At 44.6% G+C, this 14989-nt stretch overlaps 1 long non-coding RNA gene across 1 annotated transcript in view; it reads right to left on the bottom strand.

The window, feature by feature from the left end:
* Window positions 1–4169: 4169 nt before the first annotated feature.
* LOC129643087 (uncharacterized) overlaps window positions 4170–14989 on the bottom strand; it is a 118721-nt gene continuing 107901 nt past the window's right edge. The window contains exons 7-10 of the long non-coding RNA XR_008710072.1: window positions 11499–11537; window positions 10917–11022; window positions 6102–6260; window positions 4170–4762 (exon numbers count right to left, since the gene is read on the bottom strand). This is a non-coding gene — a long non-coding RNA (uncharacterized LOC129643087). The remainder of the gene's footprint in view (window positions 4763–6101; window positions 6261–10916; window positions 11023–11498; window positions 11538–14989) is intronic.

The raw sequence follows: 14989 nt of genomic DNA, 5'->3' as shown, positions 1-14989 counted from the left end.
TGTGCACTACAACTATCGAGCCCGTGCTCTGGAGGCCAGGAGCCACAAGCACTTCTGAGCCCACATGCCGCAACCACTGAAGCCCACACACCCGAGAGCCCATCCTCCGCAACAGGAGAAACGGCCACACTGAGAAGCCCAACCGCCACGACTAGAGAGTAGCCCCCGCTCAGCGCAACTAGAGAAAAGCCTGTTGCTCAGCAATGAAGACCCAGCACAGCCAAAAATGAATAAATATATTTTTAAATAAGTATGCTAAGTGAAATAAAACCTGCCCAAAAGGACAAATGTTATATGATCCCACTTACATGAAAGATCTAGAATAAGCAAACTCATAGAGACAGGAAGTAGATTATGTTTCACCAGGGGCTGGAGAGAGGAGGAAATGGGGTGTTTTTATTTAATGAGGACAGAGTTTTTCTATTTGGGATGATAAAGAAGTTTTGGAAGGAGATCTTGGTGACGGTTGCACAACACTGTGTGTTCACTTAATGCCACTGAATTGTACACTGTTGTTCAGGACCCCAGCCCAGTGCAACTCAGCTTCAAAGCTATAAGGTTTATATCATGCCAGTCACAATTGAGATCACAATCATTTACGGGAAGTATTCGCCTTATGGGTATAAGTGAATACTACCCTTCTGTTTCCATTTCAATACAGACGACCATTTGTTTGCTTCTTTTAAAAATAAATCCTAAGAATGAAACTAGAACACTTCTAACTCCATACACAAAAATAAACTCAAAATGGATTAAAGATCTAAACATAAGACCAGAAACTATAAAACTCCTAGAGAAGAACATAGGCAAAACACTCTCCGACATACATCATAGCAGGATCCTCTATGACCCACCTACCAGAATATTGGAAATAAAAGCAAAAACAAACAAATGGGACCTAATTAAACTTAAAAGCTTCTGCACAACAAAGGAAACTATAAGCAAGGTGAAAAGACAGCCTTCAGAATGGGAGAAAATAAAAGCAAATGAAGCAACTGACAAACAACTAATCTCGAGAATATACAAGCAACTCCTACAGCTCAATTCCAGAAAAATAAATGACCCAATCAAAAAATGGGCCAAAGAACTAAATAGACATTTCTCCAAAGAAGACATACAGATGGCTAACAAACACATGAAAAGATGTTCAACATCACTCATTATCAGAGAAATGCAAATCAAAACCACTATGAGGTACCATTTCACGCCAGTCAGAATGGCTGCGATCCAAAAGTCTACAAGTAATAAATGCTGGAGAGGGTGTGGAGAAAAGGGAACCCTCTTACACTGTTGGTGGGAATGCAAACTAGTACAGCCACTATGGAGAACAGTGTGGAGATTCCTTAAAAAACTGGAAACAGAACTGCCTTATGATCCAGCAATCCCACTGCTGGGCATACACACTGAGGAAACCAGAATTGAAAGAGACACGTGTACCCCAATGTTCATCGCAGCACTGTTTATAATAGCCAGGACATGAAAGCAACCTATGTCCATCAGCAGACAAATGGATAAGAAAGCTGTGGTACATATACACAATGGAGTATTACTCAGCCATTAAAAAGAATACATTTGAATCAGTTCTAATGAGGTAGATGAAACTGGAGCCTATTATACAGAGTGGAGTAAGCCAGAAAGAAAAACACCAATACAGTATACTAACGCATATATATGGAATTTAGAAAGATGCTAACAATAACCCTGTATACGAGACAGCAAAAGCGACACTGATGTATAGAACAGTCTTTTGGACTCTGTGGGAGAGGGATGATGTATAGAACAGTCTTTAGGACTCTGTGGGAGAGGGAGAGGGTGGGATGATTTGGGAGAATGGCATTGAAACATGTATAATATCACATAAGAAACGAGTCGCCAGTCCAGGTTCAATGCATGATACTGGATGCTTGGGGCTGGTGCACTGGGACGACCCAGAGGGATGGTACAGGGAGGGAGGAGGGAGAGGGGTTCAGGATGGGGAACATGTGTATACCTGTGGCAGATTCATGTTGATATATGGCAAAACCACTACAATATTATAAAGTTAAAAAATAAAATTAAAAATAATTTAAAAAATAAAGGAGAAAAGTGAAAAAGTAAAGCAAATATAAAATAAAAATAAATCCTATAAGAGTTTCCTGGTTGCCTAGTGGTTAGGATTCCAGGCTTTCTCAGCCATGGTCCAGGTTCAGTCCCCAGTAGGGGAACCAAGATCCTGCAAAAAGCAAGTGTGGCAAAAAAAAAAAAAAAAGTAAAAATAAACCCTAATTACCTATTTTAGGTAATTATGAAAGCCATGGACAAGTCCTTATTTGCATTTAGGAGCACTGAGAAAATGACCTTGGGGGTCAGCAATCTTTGGTTTCCTTAACTTTGTGAACTTGAAAATGTTCCTTCACTAAGCTTGAATTCTTCCATGTTAAAAAAAAAATGGAGGAAGAATTTGAATTGGTGAATTATCAGGTTCCTTCCAGGTCTTGGAGCTTTCTTCTTTGGTCAAAACAAAGCCCAGGTTGCACCAGATGTAAGCCCCTCTAGTTTTTAGTTGCTCCACAGGTCCAAGAAGCTTTCTCAAGGCAACAACCAGGAGAAGGCCCCACACTGGAGACCCCAGGAAAGTGAAATTCAGACACAGAGAGACACAGAGAAGTTCAGTGTCCTCACCTGAGTCCCCAGGCTGAGGATCCGATGCCACGGCTCCTCCCAGAGACCACCCTGCCTTTTCGTCTGACCAGCTGGTTTGGCCACCTCAAAATGGTTTTAGCTTTAAAAGCTTGTAGCCTGTGGTGTTGGAGAAGACTCCTGAGAGTCCCTTGGACTGCAAGGAGATCCAAACAGTCCATTCTGAAGGAGATCAGCCCTGGGTATTCTTTGGAAGGAATGATGCTAAAGCTGAAGCTCCAGTACTTTGGCCACCTGATGTGAAGAGTTGACTCACTGGAAAAGACTCTGATGCTGGGAGGGATTGGGGGCAGGAGGAAAAGGGGATGACAGAGGATGAAATGGTTGAATGGCATCACCGACTCGATGGACGTGAGTTTGAGTGAACTCTGGGAGTTGGTGATGGACAGGGAGGCCTGGTGTGCTGCGATTCATGGGGTCGCAAAAAGTCAGACAGGACTGAGCGACTGAACTGAACTGAACTGAACTGAGCCTGTGATGGTTACGTAATTTCATGATGGGGCAATTTGCAATTTTGTATACAGAATTCATGATTTATGCTAAGACACTTCAGTTGTGTCTAACTCTGCAACGCTATGGACTGTAGCCTGCCAGGCTCCTCTGTCCATGGGGTTCTCTAGGCAAGAATACTGGAGTGGGTAGCCATGCCCTTCTCCAGGGGCTCCTCCCAACCCAGGGATTGAAGCTACATCTCTTACATTGCATTGGTAGGCAGATACATAGCCTAATTATAGGATCCTCCATAGAGACACACACAGGTAGAAATCCTGCCTTATGGCATAAAAAGTAGATATCCCTGGTTGGGGAACTAAGATCCCACAAGCTGCATAACATGGCCAGAAAAAAAAAAAGATTCTGATCCTGAGGAGGATTAATTCAGAATCCTATATGCAGAGGAAGAGAATGTAGACTGACTGTAGGGGATGGGAAGCAGAAGGAAGCCAGAGAAACTTAAGAAAAGGGTCACTCAGCATGGTGACCTGCCTCAGATGGCTCGTCCCCTGGGCTAACAGGCTCATCCTGAAGTTGGACCCATCGTCCCCAGTTTCGTCCACCTAAGGAACCATCAAGATTTGGAAAAATCAAAGAAAACACATCAAGAATGCCTACATTTGAAGATTATGCGGACTTTTGGGAAGGACTTACTTCTCTGGGATGTTGTCAAATTCCAGTGGAAACTTTACAATCTCCCAGCTTTGAGGGAGAATGGAATCTGCTGGGCAGGAGATGAGACAAGATACCGTCATAAAGTCTCTTCCATCCGGTCATAAGATGAGCCCGGGGCCACACAGTTTCTAGGAGGAGCAACCCAGCCCACTTCTAGGCCAAAGGATCGCACTTTCTGCTCACACAGCGCTCACAGGCCCCCGGCGCTTTAATCCACGAGAAACAGCAGGGTGATGAATCTGTGGGCAGAAATCCAATTTCCTAAGGATTTCAAGAATGTGAATTGTTTCCTGGATAAGGGCTAATGACAGCTAATAGGCCAGTGCTGGGTACCAGGCCAATGACCTCGCAGCAGCTTCCGATTTCTGTTGGCCATAATCACAACTTCCACTGCTATTTTCATCCTCCCCTCATATTATTGGCAGCACAGCCACACGTTCACGCTCCTACCGCTCCCAAAGGACGTCAGCATGCCTACTTTACAAACGTACACAAAAGCATCCGCTGTCCCCCAGTGGCCTCGTAGGAAACAAACCTGCACAGGGATAAGCTTAATGTCCCCCTCGATGGCTCTCATCTGTATGCACCATCCAGTTCTGTTTGTTCAAAAGCAAAGGAAATGGAGTTGCTTTAAATTTATGAGCTGACAAGTTTCTGAGTCATGGTGAATCACGGCTCAATATTCACCTGAAGCTCAGGGGGTGAGCTGGCTCGGGCTGCATCTCTTCGGGGGGCACAGCAATTCACTGAAGGATCACTCATGGCCCTGAGCCGCCCGGAGTGAAAGATGGAAGGCTGGACGAGGCCAAGGTCAGCACGCCCACGGAGAGAGGCTGCCGCACACCAGAAAGCACTTCAGAGGGCAAAGATGTCAACCCAAGTGCTGGTTAAGCAATGGAAAAATAGGGGTTGGGACCTGAAAATATGGAAAAGAAAACAAAAATATTGGCTTGACCAGGTAAGTCTTGGATGCTAGAGAAGAGCCCACATAGCACGACCCCAGGGCAAAAACTGCCTTGGAATTAATCAGCCTAGGCCCTGGGACACGCTCCCTATTTCCAAGCCCTGAAGGTAAGAAATTTCCAACTCATCTCTTAAGAATCTGCACAAAGTGATCTTTTTTGAAGTTCCTGCCTCGATTTCCCCAGAACTGGTCAGTGTGAGTCACAATTTTTACCACATGCAATATGAAGGTTTGGTTTTCTGGGGAGGTTCGCATCTTTTTTCATTGAGGTACAGTTGATTTACCATGTTGTGTTAGTTTCTGCTGTACAGTGACGTGAATTAGCGATATGTATGCAGAAATCCAAAAAAGAGGGATGTATGAAGGTTTGTTTTTATGTCTGTCTCCCCGACCTGAGAAGGCGATGGCAACCCACTCCAATACTCTTGCCTGGAAAATCTCATGGATGGAGGAGCCTGGTGGGCTGCAGTCCACGGGGTAGCTAAGAGTCGGACTCGACTGAGCAACTTCACTTTCACTTTTCATTTTCATGCATTGGAGAAGGAAATGGCAACCCACTCCAGTGTTCTTGCCTGGAGAATCCCAGGGACGGTGGAGCCTGGTGGGCTGCTGTCTATGGGGTCGCAGAGTCGGACACGACTGAGGCGACTTAGCAGCAGCAGCAGCCCCCACCTGAGATGATAATCATCTCAAGAGTGAAGATCAGCTTGGAAGTATCTTTATACCCGCAGGGACTGGCATGCAGCTGCTGCTGCTAAGTCACTTCAGTCATGTCCAACTCTGTGCGACCCCAGAGACGGCAGCCCACCAGGCTCCCCCAACCCTGGGATTCTCCAGGCAAGAACACTGGAGTGGGTTGCCATTTTCTTCTCCAATGCATGAAAGTGAAAAGTGAAAGTGAAGTTGCTCAGTCGTGTCCGACTGGCATAGCACTTAATAAATCCTTTTAGATAGGGAGAGGTGAGAAACAAATAGGAGGGAAGAGAAAAAGGCGGAGGGAGGAGGAAGGTAAAAGAAGGGTTTAGCTTTCAACTCAATAAGAGACTTGCTTTATCCAAAGGAAATGATCCAAACTGGGTTGTACTGGAAGACAGCAAAGAGCAACTACAATCTAAATTTGCTGTGAATACTATTGATAAGATTCTACGTTTTACATTCTTGATTGACGAGGAACATGAAAAGAACTGATGAGAGACTGTCAAAAAAATTATTTCTAAATGGGATGATCTTCTTGTGGATAAGACGCTGCAGAGCTGCACCCATAGCTGCCAGCCTAATTAGAGATGCTTACCCTCCACCAGTCAGTCCCAGTGAGTCAGGACAGAGAGGAGCTGGGCCACTCTGCTCCCCAGGGGCACTGGGAGACTTCCTTCCGGCAAAGCGTTCTGAGGGATGCTGTGAGATTTCCGAACCGCCCACCTCACTGCAGTCCTGATCAGTTCAAGCCTTCCTGGAGAGATGAAACGAGGACGTGGGACGATTCAGCTGGAGGCAAGGAAACGTGAGAGAAGCACACGCGATATCACCGCCCCCTCGATTCGGAAGCCTCACTCCTTCCTTTCCCTGAGTGACTTCACCTCTTCTCCTCACATTCGGTTGGAACAAGGGCCCTACGGAAGGCATTTCCGCTCATGAGTCCTGCCACCAATGCAGAGGTCGCTCTGGATGGGTTTCTAGAGACACCAAGGGGAATCTTGAGACTTCACGTCACTTGATTGGATAAACACGAAGCACAGAGAACAGTACAAATTTGTGCTTTTGTTAAAATCTGTACATACACAAATATATAGAAATAAATGTAAATATGTGCATATGTGTACATATGTGTGTATATATACACATTCATAATAATACATGTATATGTATTGTGTACACATTCTTTTATTCCCTAGCTCCGTCCACTGAAAAGACCTGAAAGCAGTGACTCATCAAATGCATTTAGCACACACAGCATTAGATGCTGATGTCTAAATGCCATCTGGCACTAAATGGGAGACAATCCCATTGAGAGATGTCCTGTAAAATCAGCTGCCTGAAATCTCTGAGACTGTCAGGGTCATGAAAGTCTAGGTGATGAGGAACTGCCACAAATTGAAGGTGAAAAGGCCTGACAATGAACTGGAACAGCAACTCTGGGATACATCCGTTTACTGTAAAGCGCATCATGGGGACAACTAGAGAACTCTGAAGAGGATCTGAGAATTAGATTGTAGCGATGTATCAGTGTTAATGTTCTGATGTTGGTGACTGTGCTATGGTTTCATAGGAACAGTTTTGTTTACGGGAAAGGTACCCTGACACATTTAGGGGTGATGGGACGTGATGCTGATAACTTTTCCTCAAATGACTCCGAGGAAAGATCTTTACACTTTATACACACACACACACACACACACACACACACACACACCCCTACATATGTAGGCGGATTGTAATATGTAGGAAAATAGGACTCTGTTCATAGATGATACATGCTGAAGTAGTCAGAGATGAAAAGTCATAATGTCTAAATCTTACTTTCAAATGATTTGGAGAGAAAAATGAAGTGTAGCAAAATGTTACTGATTGGTGAATCCCCGTGAAGAGTACCCTGGATTCATTCCTTCAGGTATTCTGAAGGCTTAGAAAGCAGAGGAGGTGACAAGTGACAGAAAGTGGTGTGAACAATAAAGCTTCTAGGAGCTCTAAATGGGGGAAAAAAATTAATGAAAACCCAAAACCAAAGGAGCATGCTTTTAGGGATGTTCCTGACTTGCTTTATGACATGGAGAAACAAGTTGGGACTTTTGCTCCCTTTCAAAACAAAAGACACTAACTCAGGAAAAGCTTGTCCTGGGGTCGTAAAGAGCTTAACTGTATCCTAGCTTCTGTTAGAGCGCCTTCTACTCCCACCAGGTGTACCAGGATGCAGCCAAGGCCGCACCGATTCCTGGCACACAGAAAACCAACTCTCATTCTTCCCGCCCCCACGTGAATGCACTGCAGGGCATCCCTCAGGCTCCCATCTGTTCTCCCTGCAGCGCCCTAAATCCTCCTGCCTCATGGAGAGGTCACAGGAGGGGTGGGTATCGGAGCCCTCATCGGAAGGGACTTATAAGACCCTGTGATGGAGACGAACCCGCTTGATCCTGTAGTTACACTGCATTGTACCTACAGCCTAGAAGCTTATCAGGGGCCCACAAAATGCTTGAGATTTTTCAAGTTAAAAAAATATTTAGTTTGAGAAAGAGAAAAGCAGCCCCTGACATCCAGGAGCTGGCCTGGTGCTATCAGCTAGGCCTTGGCATTCTCCTATCGAACAGAAACAATTGCCCAGAGAGGCAGCATCAGACGAGGCTATTGTGTAAGCAGGACGGATCAAGACAAAACAAGACCAACTCGTGATCATGTCAAAACACAGACAAAACCTGAACACTGTTTAAGCCAAAACACACCAAACATCCCCCCATCCCAGCTAAAATTAGTGACCTTAGCTGTTCCACCAGTCACAACTTAAGGCTCCATTAGTATCCCCTAGCACCTCCAGAGAAGATTTATGAAGATACCCAATCAGAATTACCCTACTTCCTGACAACTTCCTGACAATCCAGAGCCAAGCCCCACCTCCCTGAACTCTCTCCCAGAGCACCAGCCCAGATCCCATCCTTTCCAGCACCCACTATGAAGACGTCTGATGGTTCCTCACGGTGTATATTCTCCATCACTACAGTGAATAATGAACCCTGTGTGTACGTATGTGTGCTTAGTTGCGTCCGACTCTTTGTGACCCCCATGGACTGTACCCCACCAAGCTTCTCTGTCTATGGAATTTTCCAGGCAAGAATATCGGAGTGGGTTGCTCCTTCCTACTCCAGGGGATCTTCTTGACCCAGGATTCAAACCCAAGTCTCTTGAGTCGCCCGCATTGGCAGGCAGTCTTTACTACTAGTGCCACCTGGGAAGCATATAATGGACCCTAACTTGTTCAGTGCAAGTGTGTTCCAGGTGATCTTGATTAAAAGGCATTGACAAGCTCCATGTGCTAAAGAACATTTGGTGCCAGAACACTGTAAAGTGAGAGTGAAAGTTGCTCAGTTGGGTCTGACTGTTTGAGACCTCATGGACTATACAGTCCATGGAAATCTCCAGGCCAGAATACTGGAGTGGGTAGCCATTCTCTTCTCTAGGGAATCTTCACAACCCAGGGATTGAACCCAGGTCTCCCACATTGCAGGCGGATTCTTTACCAGCTGAGCCGAAGCGCAGAACATTGTTTAAAAAACAAAAACCCTAATTGGTAAATACTCAGCAAAACGACACTATGTCAACTTCCTTCGTTGTTAAATTTATAAGCCATAAAATTTTATGCCCTCTGAAAACAATTTGCATGTTATATTAGATTTTTGCACTGCACAAGAATCCCCAAGTCTGCCGGCTGATGACTGAGAAATAGTAGCCAAATGTCAGTTAAATGGTTAGCCAATTATATAAGCGAATTATGAATTATTATGTTTGACAGAACCCAGAAGTTAGGGTGCCTGGGGCCTGTAGAGACTGTAAATACCCCAATGGAGAAGGCGATGTGCAAGGTTTGTTTGGTAACAGAGAGGCGTGAGGGTCAGAGGGGAAGAAACACCACTAGGTCATGGTTCTGCCCTTGAATGGAAACCAGTGGGCCCGGAGACTGGATCCACTTTCCCCGCTACCCCACAGTCAGGCTTTTTTTATAATTATTATTTTGTTTGCTTTTTGTTTTTTATTTCTTTTTAATTGAAGGATAATTGCTTTACAGTGTTGGTTTGACTTCTGCCATTCATCAACATGAATCAGCCATAGGTGTACATATGCCCCTCCCTCTTGTACCTCCCTCCCACCTCCCACCTCCTCCCACCCCACAGTCAGCTCTTTAGTAATACTCTCCTGCCATCCCACAGGGCAGACCCCGTGCTGGTTGGCTGTTAGATGGGTCACATAGCCACAGGCGGATGAAGTCAGACCAGCACCAAGCTGCCCTTACCAAGGTCAACCCCAGGCTGCCGGCACCTTCGCCTCCCTCCTGGCAGCTCCCGGTTCCTGTCACCCCCATCTTCTTTTGGGGTGCTCTCCCATTGGTCCTCAGCCTCCCTGACATGAGGGCTCTTCTCTTACTCTTCATCTTCTTGCCTCCACGGCGCCCCGGGGATCCTCTGCTAAGTCTGAAGCTTCTTTAAACACCTCTCTTCCTTCCGATCTCCCACCCCGTCTCTCCCAGACACACAGAGGAAGCCAGTCTGCCCGCGCCCGACAACAGACATCTGCCCCAGAGCATGACTGTCGAAAGGAAAGCCTCTGGAGGAACTTTCCTTGTCCATTCAGCAGTCACACTTCTGGGACAAAGAAATAAAACCCAGAACTAGAGACTCTGAGACATTTGGAAGTGGAAATTGAACTTGGAAATGACTGTCATTTTTCATTTGAGAAAACCACGGGCTGTGGGGTTCAAGTTTTTTTCCTGCAAGGCTAGGAAGCCTGATTTTTGCCTTTCCCCCTGAAGTCTCTTGGTTTTATAATTTAGTGGGAAGGAGAAACATTTTTTTTCTTTTTCCTTAGTCAACTTTCAAAAATATAATAACTGTGAAATGGTACGTGGTTTTTTTTTTTTTTTTCTAAAGCCCCCACAAAAGGCAGTGCAGTATGAATTATATCTTTGTCAGTACAGGTTATGAAATTACTCGGGAGAGTCATTTCTATAGAGACTGGCAGTGCAAAGCCTATAACTCAATGGAACGCAATTCCACTCAGAGCTCCCAGAATGTAATTGATGGAAGGAAGCAACATAAATTACCTTACCATTCTTCATGGATAATGTCTCTGTTTCCCACACAATCTCATTTTGCACACAAAACAAACAAAACCAAATTCAATCTCCCAAATTGTGTCTCCCCTTGTTAGCTTTCTTTTAAAAATCCTTCTGCCCACGTCACCCAGAGCCAACGCGCTCCTGCCAGGCAAATTAAGTCCGGTACTGGCAACATGCTTGATATCCTCTCCCCATTTCCCTCCCCCGTCCTGATCCTCCAGCCCTCCTTTATTTCAGACGGAAACTTCGTTTGGAGCAGTGACAAAAGCATAAGAATCAAAAATTTACCAAGAAAACACCAGTCAACTTGGCTTTGATTTCATTTTCCAGGCAGACTTGCAGCAGAACAGCAGATTCCTTTGTCCCTCTTTGCAACAACTAGCAAAATGGTTAACTGAAAAAAAAAAATCAAGTTCTCCATGGTCAGGAGAAAAATGATGGGGGCTGGGGTAGAAGGGAAGGGTAGGATACAGTGTAGATGTGGAATCTAAAAATAAATGGTGTAAGTGAACTTAACCATAAAACAGAAAAGACTCACAGACTTAGAGAAGGAACGTATGGTTACAGAGAGGGGGCGGGAAGGGTCGGGGGAAGGGATAGTGAGGGAGTTTGGGACCGACATGCACACACTGCTGTATTTCAAATGGATAACCAGGGACTTGCCCGAGAGTCCAGCGGTGAATCCACTTTCCAATGCAAAGGACATACGTGGGTTCGATACCTGGTTGGGGAACTAAGATCCCACATGCTGGGATTGGGGGTGGTGGAATTAAGCTCATATGACACAACCAGAGAAACCTGTGCACCGAAATGAAGACCCAGAGTAGCAAAAATAAAATAAAGTAAAATGTATAACCAACAAGTACCTACTGTATAGCACAGGGAACTCATTCAATATTATGTAACAACCTAAATGGGAAAAGAATTTGGAAAAGAATAGATACATGTACATGTATAACTGAATCATTTTGGTGTACACCTGAAACTAACACAACATTGTTGATTACACTCAAATATAAACTTTAAAAACAATTCTGAAGTATCGCACCAAGAGCTTGATCCTGATCTTGAGAGCATTTCACTAAGTGAAATAAGTCAGACAGAGAAGCACATATACTGCGTGATATCACTTACAGGCGGAACCTAGAAGATCTGAACTCATACAAGAAGAGCGTAGAATAGTGGCTACAGGAGCTGGAAGTGGGGGGAACTGGGGAGATATTATTAAAGGGGACAAACTTGCAATCAGAAGATGACTAAGTTCCGGAGATCTAAAGCACAGCCCAGGAATGACAGGCATCAATACCATATCGTAAACTTCAAAACTGCTCAGAGACTAGATCTTAAACGTTCTGACCACAAAGAAGAAATGTTAATTATGTGACATGATAAAGGTGTTAGCTGACACTACAGTGGTAATCATACTGCAATAGATAAATGTATCAAATCAACACCTTGTACACCTTAAACTCACACAATATTATGTGCCGATTATATATTAAAAAAAAAAAAAAAAGGAAAAGACTGAGACACCAGGAACCAGAGCCCTAATCTAATAAGTTGCGTTTGACTCTTTGCGACCCCATGGACTGTAGCCCACCAGGCTCCTTTGTCCATGGAATTCTCCAGGCAAGAAGACTGGAGTGGGTTGCCACTTCCTTCTCCAGGGGATCTTCCCAACCCAGGGACTGAACTTGAGTCTCCTGCATTGCACACAGATTTTTTACAGACTGAGCCACCAGGGTGTTGTATATTGCAGTAGATAGAGGCATCAAATCAACACTTTGTACACCTTAAATTTACACAACATTATGTGACAATTACATATTAAAAGAAAAAGACTAAGACACCAGAAATCAGAGCTCTACTCTCACAGGAGGTTAGGGCAGGTCCCCAGAGCTCATCCCAGAGCTCCAAGCTTCAGGGCTGCTCACTAATTTCAGCTCTGCCCACCTGAAGAAGTTAGATCTGCAAACACCCGACTCAGGGACTGAATGTGTCATTTGGAGTCTCTCTGATCTCTCAGGAAGGATTTGGGCAGATAGGACCTGACAGCTGCAAACAAAAACCTGTGCCTCTGTGTCTCCTGTCCCTGTGACCCTAAGAAAAGCAACGTGTGAAGCAGGTGTTATTCCTGAACTCTTCATCTGAGTCGGACTGATTTCCCGAACTCTTGATCTGAGTCTGATTTGAAAAACGAGATTGGAAGTTTTTGTAATCTCTTCCAGTTGTAAGTTCTCTCACTGAAAGTACTCAAGAATTTAGCTCTACCTATTGTGGATTTTGTTTTCCACCAAATAAAGTATAAGGGGCTAAAATTTGGTCCCTAGAAGTGTGTCAGACCAGTTGCAGGGGGTTTGTTAAGCCGAAGTCTATAAAAGCGATCTATAACCAAAAGACATTCCAGTGGAGGCTGACAGAGGATAGATGGAGTGATAACTCAAGTTCGGGAAGGTTGATTCAAGTGTCTCTTAAGACAATGCCGAAAGCAGCTTGATTCTGCTCTGAATTGTCCTCTAAGGAACCCCAAGACTGGGTATAAATCCACCTTTTATTTGCATGACTTAGCTTACACTCGTGGATTCGTTTTCCTCCTGCTCCTCCCAGTCCAGTTGACATAAACCCATTTGTTCTGTCTTCTATGAAGGTCACACCCACTTTAAGTGGACAGAGCCTAACACCAATTCTGGAAATGACCCCCTAGCAAAACACATCTGCTGAATGTTTTTGGCATCTTTAGACTGATAAAGAGTATAGCAGGTACAAGGTAAAAGAAATACACCTTTTAAAAAAGCCAATTAGAGAAAAAAAAAAAGGTGGAAGAACTTCCCTGATGGTCCAGTGGCTAAGATTCTGCACTCCCAAAGCAAGGGGCATGGGTTTGGGGAACTAAGATCCCACAGGCTTTAAGGTACAGCCAAGAAAATGGGGACAGCCCATTTGTGTTGTATAATTTTGACAGAGACAGAAGTGGAAAATTCATTCATTATTTCTCATTATTCATTGAACAAACGTGTTCAGAGGGCCTTGTGTCCCGGGTGGAGTGCCAGGTGTCAGAGATACAAAGGTAAAACTTGTCCTCCCTTGAGACGCCCACAGGGGAAGTGGGGAGCAGAGGCACTCACAGCTGAACAGTTAGCACACCCCATAGGGCACACCCAGCAACAGCACTGGGAGAGGAAGACAGATTGCCTGAGGACCAAGGCCAGCTTTGCAATGCAATTTTTTTCTGAGTTAAGACTGGATGTGGGGACTTTAGGACTGGATGCGGGGACTTTCCGGGTGGTCCAGAGGTTAAGACTCTGTGCTTAGATCCTTGGTTAGAGAACTAAGATCCTACATGTTGCACAGCACAACCAAAAAATAAATAAATAAGCGTAGATGTGCTAAGGAAAAAAAAAACAAAAACCTGTCAAGTCACAGAGGCCAGGCACAGGCTGAGAGCAAGATACAGCTGGTTATAGCCAAGGATAAACCAGTGGAGCTGATGAGGAAACAAGAATTCACACCTGATCCATCTAATCAGACCACTCTTTGATGTCTGTGTGTCCTGATAATATGAATTTTCCAACTGACACGGTGAGTCTTCCCACTGATACAGCAGCTCTCAGTTGATGTTTATTCTTTGTATCAGTGAGTTGTTTTTTAAATAACAAACTTGGGTGGGTTTCTCCTGGACTCTCTGCATCTGGGCAGACTCAGTCCTCACGTAGCAGAGGTCACCAATGCCCCATCACGTAAAAATGAACCAAACTGGATGTCCCTGAAACCACAGATTTTTTTTTTTTTTTAATGATCTCCCTGGCCCCTAAAGGCACCAAATTTTCAAATCTCCAGTTACTGTGGCTTTAAGAGACTACCTGGTTACTGAGGCCAAAAAAGGATCCAGCAAGATCCATGACAGCAACAAAACGTATTCAGCCTGCAGCTACAGTTACAGGTATCATTTATCACCAGTATGCTTTCCTTAGGTTAATCTGAGATGTGTGTGTGTGAGTGAGCGAGTGTGTGTGTGCGCGCGCGTAATCAACAGGAATAATTTCCATTCCAGTCTTTTTTTCATAGTTAGTTTTTCCAGGCCCCTAAAAAGCCTAGTGGTACATAAGCCAACAGGATGCCCAGATGCTAATGTAGTCACTGCTTACATGCAGGTAGCATTTCTCTCTGACTTTGCTCCCTGGGGCTTCTGCAGAGAGTATTCCGGGGCTAAGCATTGATACTTTTTAACAACCTGTCCCAGAGTCATTTTTGTCTTCTCAGGTAGTAAATATGTAGTATTCATCTTCCACTCCCTTCTGGGAAAATGAAAATAAATAATGACATGAGACGACTTCAGCCTCAGGTCCCTGAACTTGCCGGCA

The sequence above is a fragment of the Bubalus kerabau genome, chromosome 2 (assembly GCF_029407905.1).
Source record: "Bubalus kerabau isolate K-KA32 ecotype Philippines breed swamp buffalo chromosome 2, PCC_UOA_SB_1v2, whole genome shotgun sequence".
NCBI lineage: Eukaryota > Metazoa > Chordata > Mammalia > Artiodactyla > Bovidae > Bubalus > Bubalus kerabau.
The sequence above is the reverse complement of the archived record's forward strand: the minus strand, read 5'-3'. Positions and strand labels throughout refer to the sequence as shown.